Source organism: Semicossyphus pulcher, unplaced genomic scaffold, assembly GCF_022749685.1.
Source record: "Semicossyphus pulcher isolate SPU_LCO1_2020_fin unplaced genomic scaffold, fSemPul1.0.p SCAF_11, whole genome shotgun sequence".
NCBI lineage: Eukaryota > Metazoa > Chordata > Actinopteri > Labriformes > Labridae > Semicossyphus > Semicossyphus pulcher.
This window is the reverse complement of record NW_027211615.1, coordinates 5,702,864-5,714,388: the sequence shown is the minus strand read 5'-3', so window position 1 is coordinate 5,714,388 and position 11,525 is coordinate 5,702,864.

Here is an 11,525-nt window from a genome sequence, read left to right as displayed (position 1 = left end):
CACCGTCCCCTGACCTCTCCAAAACTCTCAAAACTGAAGGTTACTCCCACACCTTTCCCCGCACAGGACGCACATTCCGCCTCGCGCTGTAAACATGGTGAGAATCTATAGGCTGCGTGGATGCCACGGTTTTTAATCTCACAGAGGAGGGGGCGAAGCATTTTCTCCTAAACCTACAAATCCTCCGCGTCAGATGGCTCGGATTTGCTGTCCGTGCGCGCGGTGGAGTCTGAGCAGGAACGGACTGCACGTTGTTTCCGCCTGGTGAGAGACCTTCAGCTCAGCATGCGAAGGTAGAAGCGGACAGCTGTGCAGGTCAGGGGAGGGAAGCATCTCCTTTATCCATCATGTGCTAAATGATGATGATGATCAGGAGGGGAGGATGAACCTTTGAGTTCTTCGCTCAGGTGAATCACGCAGGGGGTCAGATTGCACAATGCTGGTGGTGAACAGTATGGTAGATTTTCACAATAAGAGTTGATACATTTGCAGTGATGACATACAATAAAGCACATAACCAATTATCGATATGTAAAGGGAGTGATGTAACAGTGAGTAATCCAGGGTGAGTTACTGTGTGAACTGTGAGTGAGCAGGCAGGTCATTGTTATTCACTCCATCATCATGATCTGATTTTCTCTCTCACTGTGCTGCAGCTGGAGTTCTGCCAACTGCTTTTTAGTCCTCACTTTTCCTACTCTCAAACACTTCTTCAGTAGACCACATATTAATAATATCCAGCAATGATTGTAGTGAAACAGTCAGGGTAAGCTCGCTCTTATTTGATTAATTTTCTCTTCGAAACTGATGAATCAGAAGTTAAAAAAGGGCCAGCTGAAAAAGGAAATGGAAAGGAAAAAAATTGTCATTTTTGTCAATTGTCAAAGTGTCGCACCCTAAAGTCTCTTAGGTTGTGTGTTCAGTCTGGTTCTGCTCGAGGTTTCTGCCTGTGAAAGGAAGTGTTTCTATCTCATGGTGGTCTCTGTAGATCAGGGGTCTCCAACCCTGCTCCTGGAGAGCTACCTTCCTGCATGTTTTAAGTTTCTCCGCACTCTAACACACCTGATTCGAATGTTTTGCTCATTATCAATCCCCTGAGATGCTGCAGTTGGTTGATAACGAGCAGATCATTCGAATCAGGTGTGTTAGAGTCCGGAGAAACATAAAACATGCAGGATGGTAGCTCTCCAGGAGCAGGGTTGGAGACCCCTGCTGTAGATAAACCCCCTTTCCCACCTAAATTTAGTGTGTTGACGCAGGTTTTTCAGACACCGGAAAACCTGCTTATAGATGCCGATTGTCTCTTTTCCCATTGCCAGTGGAGTATACTCCTGTCGGTCTCTTTTCTGCTGCGTCACTGGGTCAGTAAACAGTGAAGGTGTTACGGTGGTTAGGTCTTTATTGTATCTATTACTCATTCAGTCTGTTCATCAAACTCGGTGATGACAAATTTGGAACGATGTTCGAGCGCTGCTCGGATGGAGACAGATGGAATTTGTAGCTGAGATGACAAGGAGTCACAGAAGGTACGGACGGAGCATAGCATCACACCGGAGAGGGGGCGGAGATTAGCGTGTTGACACGGGTTTGGTGTTCCCATCAATGCCGATCGGAGCCGAGGAGATAATTACCCGGGTCTACTGCAGAGTCATTTGACCCGGGGCTGGATGATGATTGTAACCTTTCCCACTAAGCAAAAAAAACAGGTGTTAGTGGGTTTTTTGACAAGTGGGAAAAGGGCTTAAGGGTATGCTCTAGACCTGCTCTGTTTATACAGTGTCATGAGATAACTCTGGTTACGATTTAGTTCTATATAAATAAAAATTGATTGATTGCTAAACAATGACTGTAAGTAAAGATGGATGACATGTCTCCACGACCTCTCGTACTTATTTGAAGCCAAAATACCCCTGAGGTGGGAGCTGCCATCTTGGGCTGGTGACGTGATTTGGAGCCAGAGTGTATGCAGAAGAGATCAGTGAGCTTAGGTAACAACGTCCCGCCCGTTTCTCTACCCATACACACATTGACCTTGTGGCCTTGACGTAATGGAGCCCTCAGGTGGACTCAGTCTGCAGCAGAACAGCTTCTTGTTCTCTCTACTCTGAACAAGAGTACTACTCTACTCTACTCTGCTACTTGCGAACAGAATGCTGCAGGAGCCCGATTTGTCAACAGAGCTGTCAATCATGAGCTCACACCCCCTTTTTACAGCATCAAATAACTAATGAAAAGTAAACTTGTCAGAAAAATGAACACTTGGACATAAATCAGCATGATAAGAACTAACTATAATGACAGAAACCATGTTTGAGAAACATGTATTTGGTGTGTATTTTGATTTTATAGTTTGACTCATGTCCCATCTGTTAACATGGAGGAGGCGGGCTTTATGAGCTATACTGCAGCCAGTCAGCAGGGGGCGATAGAGAGGGTTTGGCTTCACTTTTAGGGAGCTGTCATGTCGGCCATCTTTTTATACAGTCTGTGTTGATAATGCATAAATCAGAATAATGAGACACTAAGAGTTTTGTGATGCAGTATGTGGTTTAAACTCTGAGTCCAAACCTGAAGCATATTTCCTTTATGAAGTCAGGTGATGTTCCATAAAGAGCCTGAAAGTCTGCTGGGTCAGAGGTCGGAGGTGATGCAATTTCATCCAGGAAAACGGATTTTGACCACATTTCCATGCTGTTTTGTTTTAGTAAGCACTATATAAACTTTTACAAACATTCTGTTTAAAAAAGGCGTACCTCCCAGTCTTTGTCATGTCTCACGAGCTGAAGGTAACGAGACTAAACTTGATGTATCATATTCAGACCGTCTATTTTCATTAAACCACATCTTTTGTTATTATTCTAATTGAGGGTTGATTGATTATATGTATGGTCCAAATTCAGTGTTATGTTCCTCAGTTTGATCCCCCTCAGTGTGTGCCATTTCCCTCAGTGTTAGTGTGGACAGTATTAATGCATGTGTCAGCAGAGGTTGATGAGCTCTGTTGTCTGATCTGCGGTCTATAGGATTATCCAGAGAGAACACAAGCTTTCATTTCCTCTGCTGCCTTAGATTAAGTATGATCCTTTTATGTGGTCTCAGCAGACTGGTAAATACCAACATGGAAACAGGAAAATCTGATATTTACGTCTGCTGACTGACAGTTTGTCCAGGCCGAGCTCAGAGGGGAGTACGTTGGCTAACAAGGGAAAAAAACGCTGCAAGATTTCTGTTTGGATAAACATGCTGCAAATTTAGAAATCATGCAAATTCAAACACTATCTAAAACAAACACAACAACAAAAACATGCTTCAAAAAGCAGAAACAAAGAGAAATACAGAAACATGCAGCAAATACAGAAACTATACATGGTCAAAAATACACCCAGAAAAACAGTGCAACAGAAAACCAGACAGAAAAGTGCTCCAGGCCTGCAGGAAGCGCTAATGGATTATGGTAAATGTACTTCATTGAAAAATAATTAACAAAGGCATGCACGGTGGTGCAGTGGTTAGCGCTGTTGTCTCAGAGCTAGAAGGTTCCAGGTTTGAATCCCAGTTCAGACATAGTGGGCCTTTCTGTGTGGAGTCTGCATGTTCTCCCCGTGCATCCGTGGGCTACCTCCGGGTACTCCGGCTTCCTCCCACAGTCCAAAGCTCCACATGCTCGAGGCTCATTAGAGACTCTAAATTGCCCGTAGGTGTGAATGTGAGCGTGAAAGGTTGTATGTCTCTGTATGTCAGCAAAGCGGCTTAACTGTACGGGTGTGAATTTTTTTATAACACCCGTTTTAATTATATTAAGCCTTAAATCATAGAGGCCGGATCACTCGATTGACAGGTGGATCGTGCTGGCTGTCTGCTAGACGTCAACACAGACACACAGACACTGAGCTTAACTTCACCTGTTTGTGTTGTTGGAGCCTTTTGGGGATTTTTGGATAGATAATCTGTCTCTCTCTCTCTGTGGGATTTATGGAACTTTATGGCTGTGCAAGAAGTCTGAGCTTCAGCTTTTCAGTTAGTTGATTGCTAGTGTTATTGTATTGAAATATTGTTAGCACTGAGTAGCAGGTATACTGTGCTCGCTTTAGCTGCTTGTTAGCCTGTTCAGTGTTTATCAAACACTTATTTAATCCTCGGCCAGTAAATAGAAGTCAGCTTTTCCCCGGAGAGATTGCAGTGGACTGCAGTGATGAGCAGAGCGGTTATTTTAAGTTTCCCGTTACGTGTCAACCCTCTGCTCTCTCACTGGGCGAGCAAGCGGCAAGTCCACTAGTTCTTTAATCTGATAAATAGACACCTGCAGTCAGTCACCGTCACTAACAGAATCTCCTCCTGGCAACGTCAAACTAGCTCATTCATTATTATTATAAAGTATATGGCTAATAACCGCTAGCTGCGCTAAGGAGCATATAGCCTAGCTTCATAGCCATAGCTGACTGATTCATGAGGCCCGCCCATAGTCCTCAGCCATAGGCTTTAGCTTGGTTGCGCTCCGCCTCTTTGCCGGCCTCTGGATCAGCCGGCTCTGGCATTTCCAATATGGTGACCGCCAGCAACGGCGAAATTCAGGCTTCAAAACGCTTCTTCAGAAACCAATGGCCGACGTCACTGAGACGACGTCCATTATTTATACAGTCTATGGTGTCAGCCCTATGACTGACGAGCACTGAGTCCAGGTGTAGCCCTGCCTTTCACCAAATGACAGCTGGGATAGCCCCCCCGCAACCCTGAACAGGATAAGCGGTAAGATAATAAATGGATTGATAATTAACAAAGGAGATTTGAGCAGCTGGGAGAATGCGTTCGAGGCCTCAGACCTCAGACTGCTTCTTGTCAGACCAGCAGCTTTACTGTTCAGATTGAAGTTTGTTATTTCAGATTAAATACATTACAACAAGGACACTATAAAAAGATCGAGGTAAGTCATGTGACGAACGTGATCTAACTCATAGTTTCACTAATTCAACTCTAAACTCTGGACTTGCACTTGACTTAACTCAGACTCAGAACCAGACAGAACTCCGACCACTGGACTCGGTGAGTAAGCTAATAGCTTTGCATCCACTACACCACGAGCAAGTATTTCAACTTAGTGTCCAAAAATTCAAACTATCCCTTAAAGCTCTGCTTTCAAAATCTAAAGTAGAAACACAGAGTTGTTAACATCAAAGATCTTCAGACGTATTTACAGCTGTCTACGTGTGATCACATGTTAATACCAGGTGTAAACAGGTAGCTAAGTGAGGGTGGGTCCCCTCATTGTTCCCTGCAGGAGGTGTGCAATGAGTTCATCTGTTTTAATGCAGTTTTGAATAATGCAGCTTTCTCAGTTTCATCTCGATGCTTTTCCCATTTCCAAACTTCTTGTATTTAGAGGACACACTCCATCTTTCAGACACATACACATTTCAGTTCAGTGGTTACATCTGAATTTAAATGGTACTGATTTAAAACACATGCATACATTCAGACTCTTTTAGTTGTGTCTGGTCCCATTCAGAGTTTCTCTTTGTTAGTGAAACTCCTGTGTGCTTCTCTAAAAGATGTGTGTTTGAGATGTTTCTCTTTTCCATTTTCTGCATGAAAACGTTCATGTTATAGAGATTTATTGTCAAAGCCAATGTTGCATTTCTGTCTTAGTATTCATACTGTGCTGAAGTCCTTTGTTTTCAGCAACTACAGAACTTGACAGACTTATTCACTAAGCTGATCAGGCGTTTTCTGCAAGCATCGACCATCTTCATAGCGTGGTCTCCCTCTGGGGGTCATGATATGGCATTACAGGTTGTAGGTCTTGTAAATGTAAATCATCCTCATTTAATTTCTTCCCCATTCATCATCAACAATACAGTCAATGGGTGGTGTAAATCTGGAGGGATTTCAGGCCATATCTTTAAGGTTCAACAATACATTTGACCATAGACTCATAGGAGGAGGGTTTTCAGTTTGGGGCCCTCAGAATTTCATCTCTGCTTTCTGCATGATGTCCTGTTGGCTTCATCAAGCTGGGACCTCCAGCATGCTTTGGGGCCGTTTGCAGACGAGTGTGACCTGGTTGGGATGCGAGTCAGCACCTCCAAGTCCGAGGCCATGGTTCTCTGCTGGAAAACATAATTTACATTATTAAAAACAACTAAAGAAACAAAACAAATACAGCAAAACAAACACAATAAGAGGAACTATGAGAAAAAAATCAGCATCAGGTGAGGTTAACTGCAGTTCTAAAAAGTAAAAAAAGTTATTTACTAGTTTTGCTGAGAATTTGATCACTTCTTAATCTCTCTTCTTCGCTCACTCTGGTGAGGTGTTTTCAGCTGCAGCATTAAATGTGATTTTGATTTCATGAAGAAATTGTAACAGATATATTTATCACATATTACTGGGTCATTTACTTTGAGTGTATCTGACAAAGGAGAAACAAGACTAGGTCCAAACCTAGTATGTGGCTGACCGCATCAGGTCAGTGTGCGCTTTTGTGGGCAATATGTTACAAGAACTGTCCTTATGAGGCCGATGACAACGTGTTTGAAAGCAGGTGTGCTCTGCGGACGTAGGTGAGGACAGCGGACAAGCAGGGGGGAAGCAGCCCCGCCTACTCCCCTAACAAAGTATCCAGAGCTGTATAGACAGTTGCATCAGTGGAGGTCCAATATGCTCCATGATCCACCATTACGATGTCACAACTCTTTCTCTGTATGGCTGTGAAAGTACTGTCACTCACTCACTCAGTCAGTCACATACAGACCCATGTGTGGGAGGAAGGCGGAGTACCTGGGACAATGCACAAAAAACAATAACCTTATACAAAACAAGGAAAGTATTTATAATATAAATCATGACCATAAGTCATGATTTATATTATATTTGTAAAAGTCTATTGTTTTTTCTAAGAAAAATCCTTCTTATTATACCTTTAAAGATGAAATAAAATGTGACTATGCTGGATCACAGATTTCTGCATTGCACACATCTGACCACTAGAGGGCAGCAGAGTCTAAACCCTGAGCAGAATATAGAAGATCCTGAGATTGACAGTTTGCCCTCTCTTGCAATAGAAATATTGAATTTAAATGAACTGCATCATGTGAGCTGTACAAATTATAATTTATTAAGACATTCAGTCAATATTAATTAATTTATAAATATTTGTACAGCAGAAACGAGCTGTGATCTCTGTACTGTAACATCCTGCAGCACTGACTGACTGATAATTATCATAAACTGTGTGCCTTTTTCTTTTGGCAACCAACAGATTTACCCCTCTCTCTGTCTCTGTCTCTGTCTCTCACACAAACCCACACACACACACACACACACACACACACACAGAAACACACACGCTCAGTCACACATGCTCTCACACAAACACACACAGAATTAATCTGGATTTGTTGGGGGGAAGATTGCTGCTGTTGATGGAGAGCCAACCTCATGACGTTACATAAAGCTTTTTTTTCTGTCTCTCTTCATTAGAGGTTAATCTACACACACACACACACACACACACACACACACACACACACACACACACCAACTGTCAGCTGATCATATGGCCCAGACGTGTCAGAATCAAACATCATTTTTAAATCAGTGCTGCAGAGTGGTAACTCGCTATCAGAGAGCAGCCCACAGCTGAAGTTGATGTTTATAGTCGCGATCGTCTGACAGACAAAGTGAGCTGGCAGAACTTCACACAGAGTCGTCTCCACTGTGAACATCAAAGGAGGACGAGCAAATAAAAACGAAGCAGATTAACATTTATAATTTAGCTGTTGATCAGACTTACTGATGGGTTTTGTTCAATTGCACAATTTTTAACTCACTTATACCCAACATATACCTCACATTAATCTTCTTTAATGTCTAATCTGCACAATGGGAAAACACTCTGGGATGTCGCCAGTAGATGTGTTCAGCCTGCAGCAGTGAAACAGGCTGTAATGGCTGCAACATAATCCTTAAGGATCAAAATTCTTGTTTTTCATGACAGGCTCAGATTGTTGTCAGAGTGTGTGACAACATTACAGAGAGGATCCCTACAGAGATAGACCTTTTGTTACAGAGGAAGATGATTGTTTTAACCAGAAACAGACGTTACATCGCTCTCTTTAAAGACACCAGACTCCATTGATGAAAGCAGTGATTTAACCTTGCAGAACACAGATGCTGGTCTACTGCAATGACTGTATATATAGATGGACGACGCGTCTCCATCTGCTCTCATTGTACCAAAGTGATGCCATAGCAGCCCCTGTGATAGGCGCTGCCATCTTGTGATGGTGACGTCATTTGGAGCCAGAGTCTACGCAGTAGAGATCAGTGGGTGAAGCCGCCGTAGCCACTTCCGCTAACCCAAACACACACTTAACTTACTGAACAAACAGTAAGGATCCCGCACACCGGTGTGTTTAACAGCAGAACAGCTTCTTGTGTTGGTCTGAGGTTACCGCTCACAGGTATGGAAACTTCAATGACTGTCGTGATTGTTTTAGTTACGCCGTTCCTCCTCCACTCTACTAATCCAGAAGAGATCGGCTGCAGGAGCCGTATTAGTCCACAGAGCTGTCAATCATCATTTTGACAGCATCAAATAACTAATTAAAAATAAACTTGTCAGAAAAATTAACACTTGGACGTGAATCAGCATGATAAGAACTAACTATAATGACAAAAACCATGTTTGAGAAAAATGTATTTGACGTGTATTTAGATTTTATAGTTTGACTCATGTCCCATCTGTTAACATGGAGGAGGCGGGCTTTATGAACTATACTGCAGCCAGTCAGCAGGGGGCGATAGAGAGGGTTTGGCTTCACCTTCAGGGAGCTGTCATGTCGTCCATCTTTTATACAGTCTATAGTCTACTGCTGTTTTGAGCGGTTAGTTTGTTTGTGTTACTGTGTGACTTTGGTATTTTAAATGTTTAGTTTGGATCAAACAATATTTGTGTAACAAACAATATCACAAACAAAGAAGGCAGAGGCGGACCAGAAACTCCTGTATTCTGCAAGGTGAAATTTCAGTTTTGGTCAATGGAGTCTGGTGTCTTTGAAGAGAGCGATGCAACGTCTGTTTGTGGTTAAAATAAATCATCTTCCTCTGTAACAAAAAAGGTCTGTCTCTGTAGGGATCCGTTCTGTAATGTTGTCAGACACTGTCAGAGTAACAAAAACAAGAATTTTTAGTGAAAGCACTTTGATCAAGTGCGTTTTTATTACATCACAGCTGCCAACCAAAGCAGTCTACTGGAGCAACTCCAAATTCTTGGACCCCAAAATCTTAAATGTTTCCTTAACATTTTTATCTTCAACTTCACATGACCTGATCACAGCGTAAGCATTCAGAGGAAGAGATGCCACCTGATTGGTATCAATGTCAGAGGATTGTATTGCTTTGGTGCACCTCGCTCTGTGTGTGTGTGTGTGTGTGTGTGTGTGTTCTCTGACTGCCACAAACTGTTGAATAATCCTCCATGAGCCAAATCGTTTCAGATCCATTTCCCCTCTCTCTCCTTTGCTCCAGACTCTAATTATTTTGTTCACAACACTGATGAGATGTGTGGAGTCCTCTGGGTAATGTGTATGTGTGAACATGCCCGCCTGTCTGCAAACTTCACACATTAAACACAGGCCCTGCGTGGCTAACGGGTCGTTCCCTCTTATTGTAAACCCATACTTCTTGTCGTTCCTCTGTCTGTAACAGCACACGTAAAGAGGAGATGAAGGTAACAGCTGATGGTGGGTGACATTCTCTCACTGTTTGGCTCTTTACTTGTTTATATTGTGATTTGTCGGCTATAATGTGACGTTAATTTGGCGTGAAATGATGCTCAGACGTGGTGACACACCGGATCACAGGATTATTTGAGCTCTGAGCTCAGGACGTTGATGTGTCAGAGGCTCCAGTCACAACATGAGCTGAGTGAGAGCTGTACAGTAACAGTACTAAACCAGCATGCTGACATTAAGTTGACTCATTTACCTCTCTTTGACAGGCACTGTCGGTCTCCACAGACAGAGAGGTTAGGTGCTGAGTTCCTGCTAACGTGCCCCTGAGCAACACGGCCGTGTCCACATAGATTCAATATAACACACTTACTGATATTTTGCAGCAACTACACATAAAAATTCACACGTTTTCACACCTTTTTTTAACTGAATCTCATCTGTAAGTCAATCAAATTAATTTCTAAAGCACGTTTAAATACAGTTGTGCGGAATGAGGGAAAAGTAACAATACATAAGAGCTACAAGCAGCCTGTTCACGTTAGTGAGACTCGGGACGTGGATTTCTGGGAAGACAAGTGTTCTGGCATCCCGGCTCCCATCAGCGTCATCTTACGACAATTTAGCTTCTTATTAATCTCTATAAACAGACATCTGCATGCTAACAGCTAACAATCTATTCTAGATCTAAAATTTTACTGACGCTGTGTCACGAACGAGCATTTTAAAAAGCCTGACAAAGCTTGAATTTTTACTTCTTACAAATCTGCATCATAAGACCCGTTAATAACAAGTAAATCACAAGAAGACGGTTTCTCTTTCTGTAACAATGCAGCACGCGGAAAAGGAAGTCTTGACGGGAAGTCGATTACCGCCCGGTACGTTCACCGGTGTCCCCAGAGGATATATCGTCTCAGAGTACAGCTGATGTGATCTGAGATTGGTGAGACTCAAATGCTAACGTATAAAAGTTTGTTTTGTTTTGTTTGTTTTGGGTGCAAAGAGGGAGAGGATTTATTAGAAGAGTGAAGTTTGGTCCAAAGTCTATCGGGGTCATTTTGTAGAACCGTGGTCACCTCTGAGTTAAAGATTCTAGCGAGGGATGGTCCTGGAGGACTGATGATCATCCAGGCCTGAGGGATCTGGAATATAAAAAAGGAGCAGTTCATTCAGTGCCTTAAAAACACACAGTGCAACCTTAATATCAGTCCTGCAGCATTTTGGACGCCAGTGAAGAGTGGTTAGAATATGAGTAGACTCCATAAAAACATGAGATTTCCTTGGAGAGGTTTGGCTCCGCAGGAAGTCAAGAAAAAACTTAACTTCTAAAGTCAACAAAACAAACTCTTCAGGGGTTTAATATTTCATTTTTGCATTCAAAATCTTCCTCATGCTGTGTTGCAGCAGCTATTTCTGTTTTTGTGGAAAGAGTTTCTAATTATTTTCTTGTCTTGTAAGATTTTGATTTTATTGTTTAAATATTTTTGACTGTTTCTGGAGATACAGTGTCGTTGGCTCTTTTCTCATTCTAACATTCTTACTCTCAAGACCTCCTTTGTTTTCTTTATTCCTTAAAATCTTTGTCTGTTTTTTCAGTAGTTTTTCTACAGTTGAAAGCTATTCTGGGCTGTGTTACAGAATGGGGAATTACGCCTGCTTCATTTTGAAAGTCATACTGATGCTGGAACAACCAAGTTCCTTCTCTGTCTCCGTCCTCGGCTGAATGGCCGCACACCATGCAGCAAACACAGGGTTAAGCTGATAAAGGGCAATGTGGTCTGCATGACATGTTCATGA